Below are 21,733 nucleotides of genomic sequence, written 5' to 3' on the forward strand. Positions count from 1 at the left end.
ACTAAATAAAAGTATGAGAATGATGTCTTGCCAAATAAATATCAATAGAGATAGAAATTATAAAAAGAAGCAAAAAAAAAAAGACCTTTGAGTTCAAAAAACACAATAACTGAAATGAAAAATTCACTAGAAGGGCTCAACAGCAGATCTGAACTAGCAATATGAATCAGCAAACTTGAAGACAGGTTGATTGAGATTATCCAGTCTGAGGAAGAGAAATAAAAAGAATGAAAAAACATCAACAGAGCCTAAGAGGTCTGTGAGACACCATCAAGTGTACCAACAAAAACAATGGGAGTCCAGAAGGAAAGAAGAGAGAGAAAGAGGCAGAAAAAATATTTGAAGAAATGGCTGAAAACATCCCAAATTTAATGAAAAACATTACATGTCCAAAGCTCCACCAACTCCAAGTAGCATAACCTCAAAGAGATCCACACTTAGACATATCATAATCAAACACTTGAAAGCCAAAAACAAAGAGAGAATCTTGAAAGCAGCAAAAGAAAGTGACTCATCATGTCAAGGGTTCCTTAGGAAGATTAACAGCTAACTTCCAATAGAAAACGTGGAGGCCAGAATACAGTGGGATGACATATTGCAAGTGCTGAAAGAAAAAGACTATCAACCAAGAATCCTATATCCAGCAAAACTACCCTTCAAAAATGAAGAAGGGAGTAAGATATTCCCAGATAAACAGAGAATTTGTCACCAACAAACCTGCCTGGCAAAAAATATTAAAGAGTCTTTCAAACTGAAATGAAAAAACACTAGATGGCAACTCCAAAGTATATCAAGAAACTGAAAAAGGTAACTAAACAGGTAACTATTAAATATAAATATATTTTTGTTTGTAACTATTTTTTCTCCTATATTATTTAAAAGGCAACTGTATAAAGCAATAATTATAAATCTGTGTTGATGGTCATACAAGGTATAAGGACGGAATGTGTATCACAATAACAACATGAAGGTGGGGGCAGGGACACAAAGCTATATAGGAGCAAAGTATACCATTCAAATAAAGTTGGTATTAATATGAACCAGAATGTTATAAACTAAGATGTTAATTGTAATCTTCTGGGCAACTACTAAGAAAATGACTCAAAAGATATATAGGAAAAGAAATGACAAGGAAATTAAAATGGTACACTAGAAAAAATATATTTAGGACAAAAGATGGCAGTAATGGAGGAAGAGAGAAACAAAAAAGATATAAAACATATAGAAAACAAATAGAAAAATGGCAGATGCAACTAAAAGGCAGATATTGGCAGAATCGCCCAACTATATGCTGTCTACAAGGAACAGGCTTTAGATTCAAAGACCATAAATTGCCTGAAAGGAAAAAGATGAAAAAAGATACGTCATCAAAGCAGTAACAAAATGAGAGATGGAATGGCTATACTAATATCAGACAAAATAGACCTTAAGATAAAAATTGTTGATAGAGACAAAGAAGGACATCTTATAATGATAAAAGACTCAATCTATCAAGAAGATATAACATTTACAAACATATATACACATAACAATAAAGCTCCAAAATACATGAAGCAAAAATTGACAGATTTGAAGGAGAAATAGGCAATTCAAAAATAATAGTTGGAGACTTCAATACCCCCACTTTTAATAATGGATGAACCAAATAACAGAAAATCAATAAGGAAACAAATACTTTAACAGCACTATAAACTAGCTAGACTATCAGACATTTAAAGAGGACTATATCCAGCAACAGCAGAATACCTTTTTCTCTCAAATACACATGGATCATCCTCCAGGATAGATCATATGTTAGGCCATAAAACAAGTCTCAATAAATTTAAAAGAACTAACGTCATACAAAGTATGTTCTCCAACCACAATTAGAATAACTGAAAGAAATATCAGAAATTTACAAATATGTTGAAATTAAACAACACACTTTTAAACAACTAGTGGATCAAAGAGGAAATCACAAGGGAAATTAGAAAACACATTGGGACGAATGAAAACAAAAACACAACGTATCAAAACTTATGGGATGCAATGAAAACAGTGCTCAGAGGGAAATTTATAGTTGCAAATGCTTATATTAAAAAAAGAAGAAAAGACCTCAAATCAATAACCTAATGATCCACCTTAAAAAACTAGAAAAAGTAAAGCAAACTAAAGCCAAAGCCTGCAGAATTGAGGAAATAATAAATATTAGAGCAGAAATAAATGAAATAGAGAACAGATTAGCAATAGAGAAAATTAATGAAACGAAAATTGGTTCTTTGAAAAGATAAACAAAACTGACAAATCTTTAGCTAGACTGACAAGAAAAAAACAGAGAAACTCAAATTACTAAAATCAAGAATTCGAGATACTATTTCTGACCTTACAAACATAAAAAGAACTATAAAAGAATACTATGAACAATGGTATGTCAACTGATTAGATAACATAGATGAAATGGATAAATTTCTAGAAAGACACAAACTGCCAAAACTGAATCAAGAAGAAATAGACTATTTGAATAAGCCTATAACAAGTAAAGAGATTGAATTAGTAATTAAAACTTCCCATCAAGAAAAGCCCAGGCTCGGATGGCTTCATTTGTGAATTCTACCAAACGCTTAAAGAAGAATTAACACCAATCCTTAAGAAACTCTTGCAAAAAATATATGAGAAAGGAACACTTCTCAACTCATTACCCTCATACCAAACAGATAAAGAAATCACAAGAAAACTACAGATCAATATCACTTTTGAATATAGATGCAAAAATCCTCAATAAAATATAAGTAAACTAACTCTAGCAACATATAAAAAGGATTATACATACGACTAGGATACACAACTACGCACTGGGGCTTTGGGGGGGGAGGATTATACAGTATGACCAAGTGGGATTATCCCAGGAATGCAATGTTGACTCAATATATGAAAATCAATGTAATATACCATATTAATAAAATAAAGGACAAAAAAAACACACTATCATTTCAATAGACATGGACAAAGTATTTGATAAAATCCAACATCTTTTCATGATAGAAACACTAGGAAAATAAAGAAATTTCTTTGACATTTTCAAGAGCATCTAAGAAAAACCCACAGTTAACATCACATGTAATGGGCAAAAACTGAAAACTTTCCCCCAAAGATCAGGAAAAAGAATGTCTTCTCTTGCCACTTCTAGTCAACATTGTACCAGAGGGTAGAACATTGTACCTGGGCAATTAAGCAAGGTAATAAAATAATAGGCATATAAATTGGAAAGAAAGAATTAAAACTATCTCGGGCCGGCCCCATGGCTTAGTGGTTAAGTGCGCGCGCTCCGCTGCTGGCGGCCTGGGTTCGGATCCCGGGCGTGCACCGACGCACCGCTTCTCTGGCCATGCTGAGGCCGCGTCCCACATACAGCAACTAGAAGGAGGTGCAACTATGACATACAACTATCTACTGGGGCTTTGGGGGAAAAATAAATAAAATTATTAAAAAAAAAAAGAATTAAAACTATCTCTATTCTCACACAACATGATCTTGTAAATACTACAGAATACACAAACTATTAGAGCTAATAAATGAGTTCAACAAGGTTGCAGGATACGAGATCAATATTCAAAAATCAATTGTATTTCTATATACCAGCAATGAACAATCTGAAAATGAAATAGGACAATTCTATTTATAATAGCATCACGAACAATAAAATACTTAGCAATGAATTTAACACAATGAGTGCAAGACTTGTACACTGTACACAAAATATCATTGAAAGAAATTAAAGAAGACCTAAATAAATGGAAAGATATCCCATGTTCATGGATTAGAAGATTTAGTACTGTTAAGACGGTAACATTTCTCAAATTGATTTCCAGACTCAAGGCAATCTTTATTAAAATCTCAGCTGCCTAATTTGCAGAAATTGGCAAGCTCGTCCTAAAATTTCATATGAAAATGCAAGGGACCTAGAATAGCCAAAACAACTTTGAAAAATAAGAACTAAGTTGGAGGACTCACACTTCTGGATTTCAAAACTTAATATATAGCTACAGTAATCAAAGCAGTGTGGTACTGACATAAGGATAGATAGATAAATCCATGGAATATAATTGAGACTCCAGAGATAAACCCATACATTTATGGACAATTGATTTTCAACAAGGGGACCAACACAATTCAAAGTGGAAAGAATAGTCTTTTCAACAAAAGGACAACTGGATATCCACATACAAAATACTGAAGTTGGATCCATTCCTCACACCATACAAAAAAAAAATAACTCAAAATGGATAGAAGATGTAAGAGCCAAAACTACAAAACTCTTAGAAGAAAACACAGGCGTATATCTCAGTGACCTTAAATTAGGCAATGGTTTTTAAATATGACACTAAAAGCACTATCAACAAAATAAAAAATGGATAAATTGGAACTCATCAAATTTAAACACTTTTGTGCTTCAAATGACACCATCAAGAAAGTGAAAAAGACAACCCACAGAATGGGAGAAAATATTTTCAAATCACACATCTAATAAGAGTCTAGTATGTAAAATATATAAAGAAGTTTTACAACTCCAATAAAAACACAAATAATCCAATTTCAAAATGAGTAACAGATATGAATATTTTTCCAAAGAAGATATACAAATGTCCAATAAGCCCACGAAAAGATGCTCAACATCATCAGTCTCTAGGGAAATGAAAATCAAAAACCCAATGAAATACCATTACACACCCACTAGGATGGCTATAAAAAAAAAGGGGAGGGGGAGCCACCGCAGTGGCGTAATAGTTAAGTGCACACACTCCACTTCAGCAGCCAGGATTCGCAGCTTTGGATCCCAGGTGTGCACCAATGCACCGCTTGTCAAGCCATCCTGTGGCCATGTCCCATATAAAACAGAGGAAGATGGGCATGGATGTTAGCCCAGGGCCAATCTTCCTCAGCAAAAAGAGGAGGATTGGCATCAGATATTAGCTCAGGGCTAATCTTCCTCACCAAAAAAAAAAAAAAAAGATGGTGAGGATACGGAGAAATTGGAATCCTCATGCATCGCTGAGGTACAGCTGCTCTGAACAACAGTTTGATAGTTCCTCAAAAAGTTAAACCCAGAGTTACTACATAACCCAGCAATTCCACTCCTAGGTTTATACCCACGAGAATTGAAAACATATGTTCACACCCAAAAAATTGCACATGAATGTTGATAACAGCGTTATTCATAATAGCCCAAAAGTGGGAAATACCCAAATGTTCATCAGCTGATGAAGGGATAAACAAAATGTGGTATATCCATATAATGGAGTATCACTTAGCCATGAAAAAGAATGAGCTACTGATACATGCCACAATGTGAATGAATCCTGAAAACATTATGCCAGGTGCAAGAAAAACCAGACACAAAATCCCACATATTTTATGATTCCATTTTTATGAAATGTCCAAAACTGACAAATTCACAGAGACAGAAAGTAGATTAGTCCCTTCCAGGGACTTGGGGGATGGGAGAATGGAGAGTGACTGTTAATGGGTCCAGAGCTTCTTTGGGGATGATGAAAACGTTCTGGAATGATACAGCTCTAAATAGACCAAACCACTGATTTGTATACTTTCAATGGGTGAATTTAATGATATGTGAATTATATCTCGATATTGTAAAAAGTAAGTCAGGGGCCAGCCCGATGGGGTAGCGGTTAAGTTCGCACATTCTGCTTCAGAGGCCTAGGGTTCACAGGTTCTGATCCCAGGCGCAGACTGACACACCACTCATCAAGCCATGCTGTGGCGGCGTCCCATATAAAGTGAAGGAAGATGGGCTCAGTTGTTAGCCTAGGGCCAATCTTCCTCAGCAAAAAGAGGAGGACTGGCATCAGACGTTAGCTCAGGGCTAATCTTCCTCACACACACGAAAAAGTAAGTCAGATCACACCATCCTTCTTTTCAAAACACTCCAACAGCTTCACATCTCAGAGATAAAGTCAAAGGAATACAAGACTCTACAGAGCCAGGCTTCCCATTGCTTCTCTGATCTCACCTCCTATCACTCTCCTGCCTGTCAGTCCCCTCCAGCCACACTACCTTGGTTTTGTTCTTCAAACCTGTCCTCATGCTCCCACCTCAGGGCCTTTGCACTTGCTGTCCCCTGAGCCCTCCACACACCTGCACAGTTAACTTCTGTGCCTCTTGAAGTCCATGCTTGAATGTCCCCTTTTCACTGAGGACTTCCCTATCCACATGCTGCAGCACTTCTTGTCCCCACTCCTACTCGGTTTTTCTCTTTTGCATTTATCACTATCTAATATACAACACACTTTCCTTATTTATGTATTGTCTGTCTTCTCCCACTAGAATTTAAGCTCCATGATAGCTGGAATTTCCGGCTGCTTGTTCACTGTTACATGTTTTGCACTCTACTGGGCACACAGTAGGTCCTTATTAAATCTCTGTTGGTGACTACAGAATGAATGAACGCTGACAGGGGTAAATGGATTCCGAGCACCAGTCCTGAGGATAAAAGCATTCCAGGTTCAAATAACTGACAGATAAGTGACTTTTGGAACAAACTTTGTTGAAGACTGGATACTGCCTGCTATCAAACAGTGACTGATTCAAGCCGAAGGTCTGTCAGATATTTTCTGACACCTGCTACTTAATCATCGTAACCACACATGAAAGGGCCGGCCCCAGGCCCTTTCTTTCAGCAGCTGAGTGTGTGAGCCTTGCTCAGCTTCTAATCTTTGATCCTCATCGGTTACAGTTGCATTTCTTACCAGGTTTCACTCAGCGACACGGACTGCTGGTAACTCTCTCTCTCGGGACATTTGTGTTGAGTCTAACTCTGGGCCAGCTCTGCAGAAGAAAAGACTTCCTGGGCGTGCGTGTCCACGGGAGGTGACGGGAGGAGCCGCCCTCCAGCAGGAACTCCACCTCGGCTGACCTCGCAGCCTCCTGAGCTCCAGAAGGCATCTTTGCTGTGCTTCAATGGGCCTTCTACCTGAGCCCCGCAGGAGTACCCATGATGGCAAACATCTAAGAGCAGGATCGATGCACAGACTTTGATATTTTTAACTTTTGATTCATTCACCTTAGGGATTCAGCCTGTCTTTGTGAACCTAAAACATGAGAGAGAAGTTTCCTGGGCTTCTAAAAAAGTCATAATGCTTTCTGGAACTGAGCCTTAGCCCAGAAGAAATCCCTCCGTACTTCTGCCATCTCGATTCTGTATTTTGCAGATGAAATAGCTATTGCTTTGTGTCTGTGTAGAGCATGGCAAAAAGATAGGAAACTCAGAAAAAGTTCAAAGGACCAACTCTGTTACCTTCAAAATCTTCTCCTCTGGTATCCTTAAATGTCTGTCCTGTTTATTCACAAAACATTTTCTCAGCAGCTGATCCTATCCATGCCAATGATTTTAAGTAGTACCTATAATCCAAATTTTATAATCCAGAATCCAGCCCCGATTTGACAGCTGGTTTTGGTCCACCTAAATATCCCATAGGATCTTCAGGTTCATTCTATTCAAGGCTAACTCATTATCTTCCCATCAAAACATTTTTAATAATAAATTAAAAAACCTAGTTTTCCTTCTGTGGCCATGCCTGATTAATGGTATTACCTTCTCCCACTCAGCAAAATCGGGAAATTCAAAGCCCCAGCTCTAACTCTAGGCCAAATCTGTCAGTCGCTAAGTCACTGCTTTGATGCTATTCCAACGAATTTCGTAATTTTTCCTGACTGCGTCTATTTTGAAGAAGGATTACCTCCTGCCCGCCATCAAAAACTGACACTGGGGGCTTTCTCTGCTCACTATGTGGGAGCTGACTGTCCTCTGCTCCCACTTTTCACCATTAATCACTCAGGTGACCATGAAAATGAAACCAGTTGTTCTACTCAACCCCTGCTGGCTGCGCTGGTGCTGGGCCTGGGTTCTGCCGTGTTCCGAGGAAGATCTGGCTCCAAACATCCGCCCTATCACTTTCCACCTACTCGAGTTTGGATGTGGTATTTGAGTAATTCGTGTCAGTTTGTCTCTAAAATGGACATAAACGGATATCTACCTCAGAGTGGTTGTGAGGATTAAATAAACTAAAGTACGTCAAGCACCTGCAACATAACCGCTAGTGTGTCCTAAATTAATTCTTTATCTCTCTGTTTCAAATGACTGCTCCCATCCCTCTCCTGAAGGGGCCCAAATCTATTTTGTCATCACCACGCTGACAAACCAGAAGTGTCCCAGAGCTCTGTACCATCCTACGTCACACAGACTCCCTGGGGAGGTCACTGTCACTTCTGTTCAGTGTGTCCCAAAGCATGTTCTGCAGAACAGCTGCACTGCAAGTCACTCTTAGAAAACAGGTGCCACGGGAAATGAGTGTGAGAAATGCTGCATGTTGTAGCTTCACCTTATTCATTCATATTGTATCCACAATACACACTAGCTTTCAAAAGCTTCTGAAAAAAGCCCTGTGGTAAAAAAAAACAAAAAAAAATACATTTAATCTAATGTTTTACACACTTATTTGACTCTGAGTCCCTTTCTTGTGTAAAACAACTTTTATTTTCCCAAGGGACAGATTGCGGTCCGCTCACTTGGCCTTAATCATCTCAGTCCCTTCACCCTGTTTTAGCAATTATTCATGATTCAGAAGTTTGAACTGGAGGAAGTACATTCTAGACTAATATAGAAGAAGCTGCCCTTATTATATGCCATGCCTGCAATAACACCGAAGTCCGACCTATAAATAAGTTATTATAACGAGGCACCCTAAATGCACAGGGTATTAGATTATCCCACTCTACAGAGCTGAGCCTCCCCCAGACAACTAAGGAGACTGTGCAAATATTAGGTCCCACGTTTACGCCAGGGAGGACTATACTACGGAGATCCTCATTAGTGCAGACGCCCGTCCCTCTCCCATTTCACCACCATGCTGCCTCCTGAAAGCACGCAGATGAGGCTCATGGTTCCCAGGGTCCAAATCCAGCCCTCAAGTCCAGCCAGGGCTGCGGCTGTCTGCATCAATCCTGAGGTCTCATCTGATTGTTCAACAAAGGATGAGGCCCGGGGCTGAGAAACCTGTTATCTAGTGCGCGGGCATTATTCTCAAGGAGCACAGGACTGCTTTCCCAGCGTGGCTTCTTTGTTCTTCTGAACCCTAAGAGTAAACCAGGGATTGGAGCTAAGGGCTTCTTATATCCAGAGCCCTAGGCTCTGCTACTGCCGCATTCCTCGTCGGGAGACACCTCTCTGCATCCAAGCTCCGCTTTCTAGACGAGTTTATGTTAAGGAGACAGCAGCCAGAATTAAAGACCGTGGGCCGCTGCTTTGCGGAATGAACAGGCGCGAAGGACGAGGCTGCCCCCAAGTGGGAAATGCTCAAAGAGCAGCGAGCTTCCAGCTTACACCTTAGTTGAAGGAACTGAATGGGGGCTGCGTTTCCAGCTCCAAGCCCGCCCCCACCCTTGAGAGCCGCTAGGGAGGTACTGGGGTGCCGGGTGCGGATTCTTTCATCATTATGGGGTGGTAGAGGAGGGCGGGGGGGGGGGTTGAGGAAAAAGAATAGGCAAACCCAGTGTCTCCCAGCCTCCCAGCCCTGTAAAGTAACTGGTTAAATCCGGATTCCGGGTCCTCGCAGGGGAGATTTTGAGGCCAGGAGGCGGAACCTGAGGTCTGGGTTTCTCACCAATGTAATTCTGGTTTCTAACCAAGTGATTCTGATCATCTGGCAGATTTGGAGATCTGGGCTGGGAAGCAACTTTCTGTTTTCTTTTCCCGGCCCCGCGCAGGGGCCGAGCTCTCGAGGGTCAAGCAATGCAGAAGGCGGCGTCCTCCCCCTGCCTTCCCGCGGGCCCCAGCCGCCGCCCCCTAGCCTCCCGGCAGCCACTGCCCGGCCCCTCCCCCCGCCGCGGGCCCGCCCCACCCCCGCGGTTTCCATGGCGACCCTGGCCGCGCGGGGCTCCCTCCCGGAGCGGGCGGGTTCCACCTCGCTGCCCCAGCTCCCGCCGCCGACCGAGAAGGTGGGGATTCTGGTCCGGGACAGTCAGGCTAAGAAGTAACTTTTATTATTATTTTGCTTATTGAGTATTTCTTCTGCCTATTTCTTATTTAAAATAAGCTTTAAGTTTTTTTGGTTTTGTTTGCGCGGGGGCGGGGAAAAGAGGAATATGAGCGATATGTCTTTCTAGTACTTTTATGTAACATTTCACCTTCAGATTCAAATGCTTGGGACTGACCGACCCCGTGGCTGAAAGAATCCATAATTTCTAGCAGTTGACCTTTGGATCCCCTTCCTTTACTGTCCGGTCCTGCCTTTCTTTCCGGAAGCTGCTGCCTCAGCTGAACCAGGTGGAGGAGGTCAGGTGCTCAGGAGGCCCAGGTGGGAATGCAAACACTGCGCTCTCAGAGGCATCGGGCTGAGCTTGGCACTGAGTCGTCTATTCTAATCTGTGAGCCCCAGCTCATTCTAATCAATCTCCTTTAGGAGAGGGCCACGTCTTCTGGACGGGCTGGTTTTTCTGGTTGTCAACCCTTAGGCCTGGGCATTCCCTCAAAAGGTGCCATAGGTCGCATGGTCCGCATGTTTCAGTTGCTCAGGTCCACCCCAGGGGGCCTATCAGCTTTTATTTGTGGTCGTCCAGGATGACCGCTGGATGACCTCAGGGTGCTGCCTTGGGGCGGTGTGGCTGTTCAAGATGGCCCAAGGCTAGATGGAAATCTAGATGTCTCAGGAAGCCTGTTGAAGTGCATGGGGGGAGAAGGGGAGAGCACTAACGAGGGGTGTTGCTTTTACTGTTCAGAGTAACCCAGTGGGGAGCTATTATTATATATCTCATTGTACAGAAGAGGGGAGGGAGGCACAGAGAATTTCAGAAATTGCCCGGACGTGGGGTCCGGAATTAAACCCGCACAGCGTCTGGCTTCCAAGCTCACACTCAGTACTCTGAATTGAGCTTCATTTTCTTTTGCCCTGATGGAGCTTTTATTCAAGCCCTACCCCGTCATTAATTTAAGCAAATTCATCCACTCATTTAACGGTGAGCTGTTTCACTTCTGCCCCCCACCCCCTTGTTCCACCAGGGCAGACATAACCACATCCAGTTCAAGTTCTGTGTCTGGCACAGTAGGCTCTCAGGAAAGTGTGACAAGTGAAAAAAGAACAAAGAGAATGAGTGCTTCAGAGTTTTGCACTTAGCATATAAATTTGGAGAGAAGGAAACATAGCAGGTTTATAATTACTTTTTCTGGGCCAGACACCTAAGATATTTCCTCCCCATTTATTCCTGTAGCATGAGATAGGGGAGGAGCTAAGTCCCACTTTTTCCCCTCTTTTTGTGAATGAGGAAACTGCACGTTAAGACACACTGATCACTTGTGGGAAGCCGGGATTTAAACCCAGGATTGTTTGCCTGACTCCAAAGTCCACACTTTTCCCACATACCACACTACTTGCCGGAGCTGTAGTAGTGGTCAAGGGGAAGGAGAAATTTTTTTTTTTTTCCTAAGTGAAAAACGAAAAGTGAAAATGTGATTGTAGGTGTGTAATTCTTGAGCCAGTCAACGAGCACATGCGCAAGACGGGAGAGAAAGCATGTGAATGATAGCAAAGTGCTGAGGCGGGGAGAGAGCTCCTCGTCTAGAGAAGACTGTGCTTTCACTTGGGTCCAAGATTCCTGGCTTAGGGAATCTGGAAGCTTCTATATTAAAATAGGGCCTGGGGAAACTAGAAGCATTTAATCTATCAGCTCCTTCTATCATAGGCTTGCCTGAGATGGAATTGCAGGTTGTTTTGTTTTGTTATTTTAAACTCAGAAGGTATTGTGTAAGCACCAGAAACAGAACAATGGAGTCTGTTGGTTTGGGGGAGAAGGTTTGCTGTGGAATATGTAGTGTTTTTTAAAGTTTGTGCTGTGTCTCCTGGTTTGTATTACTAGGAGAAGAATCCCTTTTGCATTCTGATCATTTACCAGAGCTCATGTGGTTTGGCTTTAGGTGAGACAGTCCCTGTTTCCAGTCTGTAACTGATACACTCTCCTGGTTTTCCCAGCCCTTATATTAATGAAGTTAACACTTGTTTTCTTTCCTCCCCTTGGTTGCCATTTGCTTTTCTTCCCCCCTGCTGTCCTTCTTGGTGTCACTAGTTTTTGTGCTAACCATCCCCCTTACCTTTGCCTCTACTTCTGCTCCGCCTCCTGGAGTCTTTAGGGATCACAGTCAGTTAAGCAATGCAGGTGGCTGCCCTGGAGAAGACCAGCATCTTGTTATGCCTGTAGGTGGCATGTGCAGACTGCAGGCTGAGGAGCGGCTGGAGGTAAGGCTTAATTCTTGGAAGATTTCAGTGGATTGCAAGAAACAGTACTGAAACAATGAAGCACTGAGGGCTAAAAAGAAATTGAATGAGGAATGAGATACAGACTTAGTAAGCAAAGATCTGTTTATCTGCATATACTGACACTACCATTTCTGCACCATGCTCGTAGGTAATTGCAAACCATAATTTTAAAACTCTTTTTTTTCTGTTTAACTTCAGATGTTTTCTTTTCCATGGGTGGGCCAGTCAGTTTGTGTTTGAATTAATCACCTGTCAATTTGGGATCTTAAAACACGTGAGCTATGTGTTTGTTATGTCAATGCAGAGCCAACTAAATAATGAAAAGTGAGAAGTAGTATATCCTAGAGTTAAGAGCAAGAACTCTGGAATGAGTAGGCTTGGGCTGGAATTCGGCTCTCCCACGTATGAGCTGTGTGACCTTGGGCAGTTACTTAGGCTTTCTGTGCATCTATTTTCAAAGCCTTAAGTGCTATGTGTTAGCAACTATTATTATTATTACACAATTGTCCATAGAGTCCACCAGACCATGATTGACTGGTTGTGTATATATATAGTATTATAATTTGTTGTTGTTTAGTAACACCTAGAAATGCATTTATTTATAAGATTGATTTCTTATTGGGCATAGAGTCAAGTGCAGCTTAAGGACGCTAAATGGGGGTCTGAGAAGGGAAAGGGTAGAAGTTAAGTCTAGGTCAATGGAACGACCTTTTAAATGTGAAGTCCTGGTTTCAACCTGAAAAATTTTCTCCAAAAACATCATTGTCTTTTAGTATAATGATTAGGAAAATACTCAATGTCAAAATACTTCTCTGAGTTCAAAAGTTGCTTTTATGTGAGTATCTATTTTATGAATTGCAATGTCATTTGTTTATTATTCAGGTAATTCTTACATAAGCTCAAATAAAGATTCTTCAACTGCTTGTAGTAACTGTGGCTCACCCCAGCCCTATGATCTGCAGCCCTCTGCCTGAGCCAAGATTTTTCTGGCTAAATTCTCTCTCGTCCGGAAACTTTCATGCATGCTGTTCCTTCTGCCTGAAACATTCTTGCCTCCCTTCTCCTGGCTGGGCTAACTTAGTACGGCCTTCAGGTCTTGGCTGAAGTGATTCCTCTCCAGAAGTCTGTTGATATGCCCCTCCAGTGTTACCCCCAGCATCCTGAGCCCCTAAGATCACACATGTCAGACTGCACTATATTTGCTCATCTAACAGGAAGAATATTTATTAATAATCCCCTCCCCACAGTGTCCCTGTAAATGGACTGGGTTTCAATAACTGGAGGGACCTCTAGGTATGTAAGCTTTAAAGAGTTGGAGCAGAGCTTGATTTCCCCATGTAAAAGAGGCTTGAGAAGCTGGATTGGTGTCCTGCACAGGGAATGGTGGAGAGGTAAGGAGAAGCCTCTGTTGATTGGAATCAGAGGTACTTCACGTTGAATAGGGGTTTATGAAGTTGTACCCTCTGGGTTACACAATCTGCAACTTGTAGGAAATCAGAAAGGCTAATATAAACTTATGAGTACTTGATGTGCTTAGGTTTTTTGGTAGGAAAACTTATTATCAACTTAAAATAGACTGTTATAGATATATGTAATCTGTTATATGTAAGCCTCATGGTAACCACAAAGCAAAAACATATAGCAAATACAGAAAAGATAAAGAGAAAAGAAAATAAGTATACCACTAAAGAAGTCATCAAACCACAAAGGAAGAGAGCAAGAGGAGAAGAAAGGAACAGAAGAACCACAAAAATAGCCAGAAACAATTAACAAAATGGCAATAAGTACATACCTATCAGTAATTACTTTAAACGTAAATGGACTAAATTCTCCAATCAAAACACTTAGAGTGGCTGGATGAATTAAAAAACAAGACCCATCTATAGGTTGCCTACAAGCAGCTCACTTTGGATGTAAGGACACACACAGACTGAAAGTGAAGGGATGGAAAAAGATATTCCATGCAAATGGAAACCAAAAGAAAGCTGGAGTAGTTATACTTACATCAGACAAAATAGACTTTAAAACAAAGACTGTAATGAGAGACAAAGATGTGTGTTACATAATGATAAAGCGGTCAATCTAAAAAGAGGAAATAACATTTGTAAATATTTATGCACCCAACATAGGAGGACCTAAATATATAAAGCGAATATTAACAGACCCACAGGGAGAAATAGACAGCAATATAATAATAGTAGGGGGTTTTAATACCCCACTTACATCAATGGATAGATCATCCAGACAGAAAATCACCAAGGAAGCATTGGTCTTAAACAACATTAGAACAGGTGGACTCAACGAATATATACAGAACATTCCATCCCAAAGCAGTAGAATATACATTCTTCTCAAGTGCACATGGAACATTTTCCAGGATAGGTCACAAGTTAGGCCACAAAACAAGTCTTAATAAATTTAAGCAGATTGAAATCATATCAGACATTTTTTCTGACCACAGTGGTGTGAAACTAGACATTAATAATAACATGAAGAAAACTGGAAAATTCACAAATATGTGGAGATTAAACAACATGCTACTGAACAAGCAATCAAAGAAGAAATCAGAAATCAAAAAATACCTTGAGGCAATTAAAATAGAAATATATATCATTTATAAATATAATAGGAAAATTTGTGAGATGCAGCAAAAGCAGTTCTGAGAGGGAAGTTCCTAGCAATAAATGCCTATCTTAAGAAACAAGAAAAGTCTCAAATAAACAACCTAACTTTACACTTCAAGGAACTAGAAAAGGAAGAACAAAGCCCAAAGTTAGTAGAAGAAAGGAAATAAAGAATACAGCAGAAATAAAAGAAATAGAGACTAAAAAAACAATAGAGAAGATACATGAAGCTAAGAGATTGTTCTTTGAAAAGATAAACAAAATTGAGAAGCCTTTAGCTAGACTCACCAAGAAAAAAAAAGAGGGCTCAAATAAATAAAATCAGAAATGAAAGAGAAAATGTTACAGCGGATACCACAGAAATACAAGTTACAGCGGATACCACAGAAATACAAAAGATCATAAGAGACTACTATGAACAATTATATGGCAACAAATTTGACAACCTAGAAGAAACAGATAAATTCCTAGAAGCATACAACCTACCAAGACCAAATCATGATGAAATAGAAAATCTGAACAGAAAGATTACTAGTAAGGAGGTTGAATCAGTAATCAAAAACCTCCCAACAAATGAAAGTCCAGGACCAAATGGCTTCACTGGTGAAATCTATGAAATTTTCAAAGAATTAATACCACTCCTCAAACTCTTACAAAAAAGTAGAAGAGGAGAGAGCTCTTCCAAACTCATTTTACGAGGTTAGCATTACCCTAATAGCAAAACCAGACAAGGACACCACAAGAAAATAAAATTACAGGTCAATATCTCTGATGAAAATAGAGCAAAAATCCTCAACAAAATAATTGCAAACCAAATTCAACAAAACATCAAGAGGATCATACTCTATGATCAAGTGGGATTTATTCCAGGGATGCAAGAATGGTTCAACATCTGAAAATCAGTCAGTGTGATACAGCACATTAGCAAAATGAAGGATAAAAATCATATGTTCATCTCAATAGATACAGAAAAAGCATTTGACAAAATTCAGCATTCATTTATGATAAAAAGTCTCAACAAAGTTGGTATAAAGGGAATGTACCTTAACATAATAAAGGCCATGTAAGACAAGCCCACAGCTAATACACTCAACAGTGAAAAACTGAAAGCCTTTCCTCTAAGATCAGGAACAAGACAAGGATGCCCAGTCTTACCACTTCTGTTATAGGAAGTCCTAGATAGAGCAAATAGGCAAGAAAAAGAAATAAAAGGCATCCAAATTGGAAAGGAAGAAGTAAAACTGTCTCTATTTGCAGATGACATGATATTATATATAGAAAAACCTAAAGACTCCATCAGAAAACTGTTAGTGAATTCGGTGAAGTTTGCAGCATACAAGGTCAATACCCAAAAATGTGTTGCATTTCTGTACACTAATAACAAACTATTGGAAGGAGAAATTAAGAAAACAATCCCATTTACAAGTGCATCAAAAAGAATAAAATACCTAGGAATAAATATAACCAAGGAGATGAAAGACGTGTATATTGAAAACTATAAGACATTAATGAAAGAAATTGAAGAAGACACAAATAAACAAAGAGATATTCTATGCTTATGGATGAGAAGGATCAATATTGTTAAAATGTCCATACTACCCAAAGCAATCTACAGATTCGATGCAATCCCTATCAAAATTCCAGTGACATTTTTCAAAGAAATAGAACAAATAATCCTAAAATTTTTACAGAACTACAAAAACACCTGAATATCCAAAGCAATCTTGAGAAGAACAAAACTGGAGGCATCACACTCCCTGATTTCAAACTGTATTACAAAGCTGTAGTAGTTAAAATAGTATGGTATTGGCATAAAAACAGACACATAAATCAATGGAACAGAATAGAGAGCCCAGAAATAAACCCACACATATATGGTCAATTAATTTATGACAAAGGAACCAAGAATATATAATGGGGAAAAGACAGTGTCTTCAAGAAATGATGTTGGGAAAACTGGACAGCACGTGTAAAAGAATGAAACTCAACCACCATCTCACACCATACATAAAAATTAACTCAAAATGGGTTGAAGACTCAATAAGACTTAAATCCATAAAACTCCTAGAAAAAAACATAGGCAGTAAGCTCCTTGGTATAGGTCTAGGCAATGATTTTTTTGAATCTGACACCAAAAGCAAAAGCAACGAAAGCAAAAATAAATAAGTGGAACTATATCATACTAAAAAGCTTCTGCACAGCAAAGGAAATCATCATCAAAATGAAAAGGCAACCTGCAGAATGGGAGAAAATATTTGCCAATCATATATCTGATAAGGGGGTAATATCCAAAATACATAAAGAACTCATACAACTCAATAGCAAGAAAACAAACAATCCGATTAAAAACTAGACACAAGATCTAAGTAGACATTTTTCCAAAGAAGACATACAGATGGTCAACAGGTACATGAACAAATGCTCAACATCATTAATCATCAGGGAAGTGCAAATCAAAACCACAATGAGATATCACCTCACACCTGTCAGAATGGCTATTTTCAAAAAGACAGGAAATAACAAGTGTTGGCGAGGATGTGGAGAAAAGGGAACCCTTGTGCACTGTTGGTGGGAATGTAAATTGGTGCAGCCACTATGGCAAACAGTATGGAGGTTCTTCAAAAAATTAAAAGTAGAACTACCGTATGATCCAGCAATTCCACTTCTAGGCGTTTATGCAAAGAAAATGAAAACACTAACTTGAGAAGATATATGTACCCCCATGTTCATTGCAGCATTATTTTCAAAAGCCAAGATATGGAAACAACCTAAGTGTCCATCAATGGATGACTTGATAAAGAAATTGTTTATACACACACACACACACACACACACACAATGGAATATTTTTCAGCCATAAAAAAAAATGAAATCTTACCATTGTGACACCATAAATGGACCTTGAGGGCATTATGCTAAGTGAACTAAGTCAGATGGATAAAGAAATACCTCATGATTTCTCTTATATCTGGAATCTGAAAAAAAAAAAACAGCTCATAGACACAGAGAACAGATTGGTAGTTGCCAGAGGCAGGGGGTGAGGGGAGGGAGAAATGAGTGAAGTGGGTCAAAAGGTAAAAAGAAAAAAAAAAAGAATTATAGCTTGTCATATTAAAAATTAAATAAAAGAGATAGAAAGAAATAAGGGCCCAAGTTCACTGTATTGATTGGCATGGAGCCAAACTAGAATCACCAGCACGTTCAAGGAAACAGCTATAAATCGGATGTCTGTCTGCTCATTTGTCCCCCTCATCTGTCCCCCTGGAGTCAAGAGACTCCAGGCACCTAAGCTCCGTGGGTTGTTCCTCTCGTGCATACCACTTAGGAGATCCTCAGTAAAAGTTGGCTGAATTAAGAACCTTGGTTCGGGCCGGCCCAGTGGCTTAGTGGTTAGGTGCGCACGCTCTGCTGCTGGCGGCCGGGGGTTCAGATCCCAGGCGCGCACCGACGCACCGCTTCTCCGGCCATGCTGAGGCCGCGTCCCACATACAGCAACTGGAAGAATGTGCAGCTATGACATACAACTATCTACTGGGACTTTGGGGGGAAAAAATAAATAAAATAAAAATCTTTAAAAAAAAAAAAAAGAACCTTGGTTCTAGATCAGAGCATAGAGTGGATACCGAATGTTTTGAGTAACCTTTTGAAATTGGACCATTTTGACACTTGAAAAATGGGTACTTGGAAAATATCAAGTGATGACTGAGACAGACACTCCTCAATTCACAGTCACGTCAGACCTGGGGACAGGGTGGTGAGAAATTCAGAGGTGTCTATTTTACACAGTCCTTGGTAATTAAAAAAAACGTATTTTTTTTTTTTTAACATCAAGAGCCCCTTCAAAATATCCTGCTTCTCATGGAGCCCTTGCAGGAAGGGAGGACAGTCCTGCCCCCAGAGTGGGGAGTGTAGGGAGTTCTTAACTACTGAGCACCTTGGCTGGGACCAGAAGTCACATTTCAGTACTTGTGATTCACGATGAAGTAGGAGAAAAAGTGGTGGATATGAGACCAGAGATCTAACTTCCGGTCTTGGCTCCGCGGGTGTAATTTTGTGTCTGGACAAATCACAAGATGCCCTTGGTACCTCACTCACTGAGTCTGAAACTCTCAGGATAGCTGTGAAGATCAAAGAAGAGAACCCGTGCAAAGTGGCCGTGCACACAGGCTGTACATCTCTGTTATTAGTATCAGTCATGCTTGCATGCATTATTTTCTTCATTCATTCAGAAATATCCAGAGGCTGACCATGTATGGCAAAGATATGCTGAAGGACTCTATGCATAAAAGAGTATTTTTTTATATCAGTAATTTTCAAATTACTGGAGGTGCCTCAAGGAAGACTTTGGTGAATCAGGCAGAGGAGGGAGAAAAAGGAGAAGTTTTGTTTTACAAAACTTGCCTTACATTAGGAATAAGAGGCTCTAATAATTTGGTTTTTTTTTTAAGTGAAAGTTTGTCAGGGGTCCAGTTTCTATGAGTAGCATATTTGATTGATGGGTGACTCTTAGGTCACTTTCTGGGTTTTTTGCTTGATCTGTTGCCTTTCTGTCCATCTTCATCATCCTGTCTCTCCCTGTCCTGGCCTGGGTTGACAGGGTATGTAGGAAGGATAAATTGGTATGAGATGGTTGTACTGAGTGGGTCTGAATAAATTTTCTTTTCCTGCCTTGTCTTTTTCCTCCTTTTTTTCCCTTTTAGACTTTCTTCCTTTTATTCTTTTAAAATTCCTATGCCATTTATAAAAATCAAAATAACTTATATACCTGGTTAAAAAAGTTAAACAGTAGAAAAATCTTGAAATAAACCAAGCTACCCTTATTTAAAAACCACCTTCTATTTTGTATTCACTTAGTTGGCATATATCCCCTGCAAAAGACAAGATTAATCTTTCTTATTCAGTGACTAAGACCCATAGCATGACTGAATGTGGTAAGATACTAATGATGAAATTTTTCATAGTTTCTCTTAGTACATTAGTTGCCTTGATCTTATAATTACAAAACTGCCCTCAAGTCCCTATCGAAATTTTAGTTGGGTTGTGTGATGTTAGTGGATGTGGTAGGGTCACATTGTAGATAGAAGAATCATCGATGGGTTTTTAAAAATATTTTTGACTTTTTATTCACAGATGGATCCCTTACCCCCGACACTGACTGGACATTCTCCCTGGAATGAGGCAGACACTCCTCAAACCTGGGACCTAAAGCACTTACGAGCCAAGCGTGTGGCTTACTGTGAAAGCATTGGGATCATCAAGGGTGATGCTTCCAGAAATGGCAGCCAACCGGTGTCGACAGCTTCCCAAGACACCAAAGTGAATCTCTCAGAAAATTAAACCTTTGGGCTGAGACCTCAGAAGTCACCATGTTATTTAGCAGTTGGAAAGAAACCTCTGCTCCAGGAAAAGTCCAAAGTGGCTCCTGGAGAAGCAGAGCAGTATCAGGACCAGAGGGCCCAGGAGGGGCCCAAGGGAAACAGCCGCCCAGCAGAACTGGATCTCCACCTGTCGGCTGATGCCTTGGTCCCCAAGACACAGAAGCTGCAACGTGTTATAAATTGGGCCCAGAAGTTCTTGTCCAGCCCTTCAGAAGAGCATGGGTTGAAGAGTTCCACAGCTTCTCTAGGACTCCCTTGGTCTAACCTTTGTCCAAGTTCAGAAGCTCTAGGAAGTGAGAGAAATGCCCATCTGAGTTCATCTGATTCTCTACCTCTGCTCAGAGAAGACCAGTCCAGCACACAAACAGACATTCACAGCTGCTCTTCAGGCCCACAAAGGCACTGGTCAGAAATGAGCTTGTCTTCAGAATTTCTGAGTTCCTTCCTGAAGGAGGGTTTTCCCAGCAGTCTCTCTTGTGGGTGGCAAGAAACTACAGTTAGCAATAAGGGGAGGGAAGAGTTGCCAGGTGCTCTCCTGATAGTCTTCAGCTGGAAAATTCTGCTCAACAAAAGTATGACAGAGCAGGAAATATTCAGACCCCCAGTGAGGATGAGACGTTTCCTGAGAGGCTGGGGGCTCAGCCACAGCTCAGACACGCTTCTGAAGAAAGCAAGGTTTTAGAGGAAACCAGACAGAGCCCACCCAGAAATGGTTACTTCTAGACTCCACCGACAGACAGCTCAGAGGAGGAATGTTTGGATGGAGCCGGGGAAAGTAAAGGGACACTCAGAAGGGGTGTTCTAGGCAGGAAGTGTAGAGGGTTTTCAGGAATTGCCTTGTCTCCCACAAGTGATACTATGCTAGTGTCAAAAACCATGGTGCCAAGTGGGGTTTCCTTCCGTCGGGAAACACCCCTGGAGGCTGAAGTCAGGTAGGGGTGCAGAGGAGCAGTGGACTCCCCTGTGGGGACCCCCAATGATGTCACAGTGGAATTCAAGGCTGACAGCTCCAGAGGTGAAGAACCCATCCAGAGACTGCCTGTGGGTCAACGTATGCTCCCCTATGACAGCTCCAGTGGAAGGTGAAGAACCCATCCAGCAGACTGCCTGTGGGTCAATGTATGCTCCCCTATGACAGCTCCAGTGGAAGGAGAAAGGAATGTGGGGTTCACTTTGGGGTCCCCCCAGCCTGATTTTAAGCATAAAAACGAATGGAAACATGCCATCAAGGAGAGAGTGGGGAAGACTATCGTGGGGAGAGTACCAAGAGGCAGTCCCAACAGAAGTGTGCAAAGTTCTGCTAAAAGCAGCCCTTCTGTGATAACTCAGAGGCAGTTTGATCTAACTCAGCCTGAAAGTTACTTGGCCCCTCACATTGCCAGCCTCTCGCTGAATGTGTCGGAAGCCCCCTCAGAGAACACTGCGTTTC

General features: G+C 40.6%; 1 long non-coding RNA gene across 1 annotated transcript in view; it reads right to left on the reverse strand.

The window, feature by feature from the left end:
- Positions 1–4,639: 4,639 nt before the first annotated feature.
- Positions 4,640–21,733, reverse strand: part of LOC131419964 (uncharacterized) — a 128,588-nt gene continuing 111,494 nt past the window's right edge. The window contains exon 3 of the long non-coding RNA XR_009223412.1: positions 4,640–4,962. This is a non-coding gene — a long non-coding RNA (uncharacterized LOC131419964). The remainder of the gene's footprint in view (positions 4,963–21,733) is intronic.

The sequence above is a fragment of the Diceros bicornis genome, chromosome 22 (genome assembly GCF_020826845.1).
Source record: "Diceros bicornis minor isolate mBicDic1 chromosome 22, mDicBic1.mat.cur, whole genome shotgun sequence".
In the NCBI taxonomy this organism is placed as follows: Eukaryota; Metazoa; Chordata; class Mammalia; order Perissodactyla; family Rhinocerotidae; genus Diceros; species Diceros bicornis.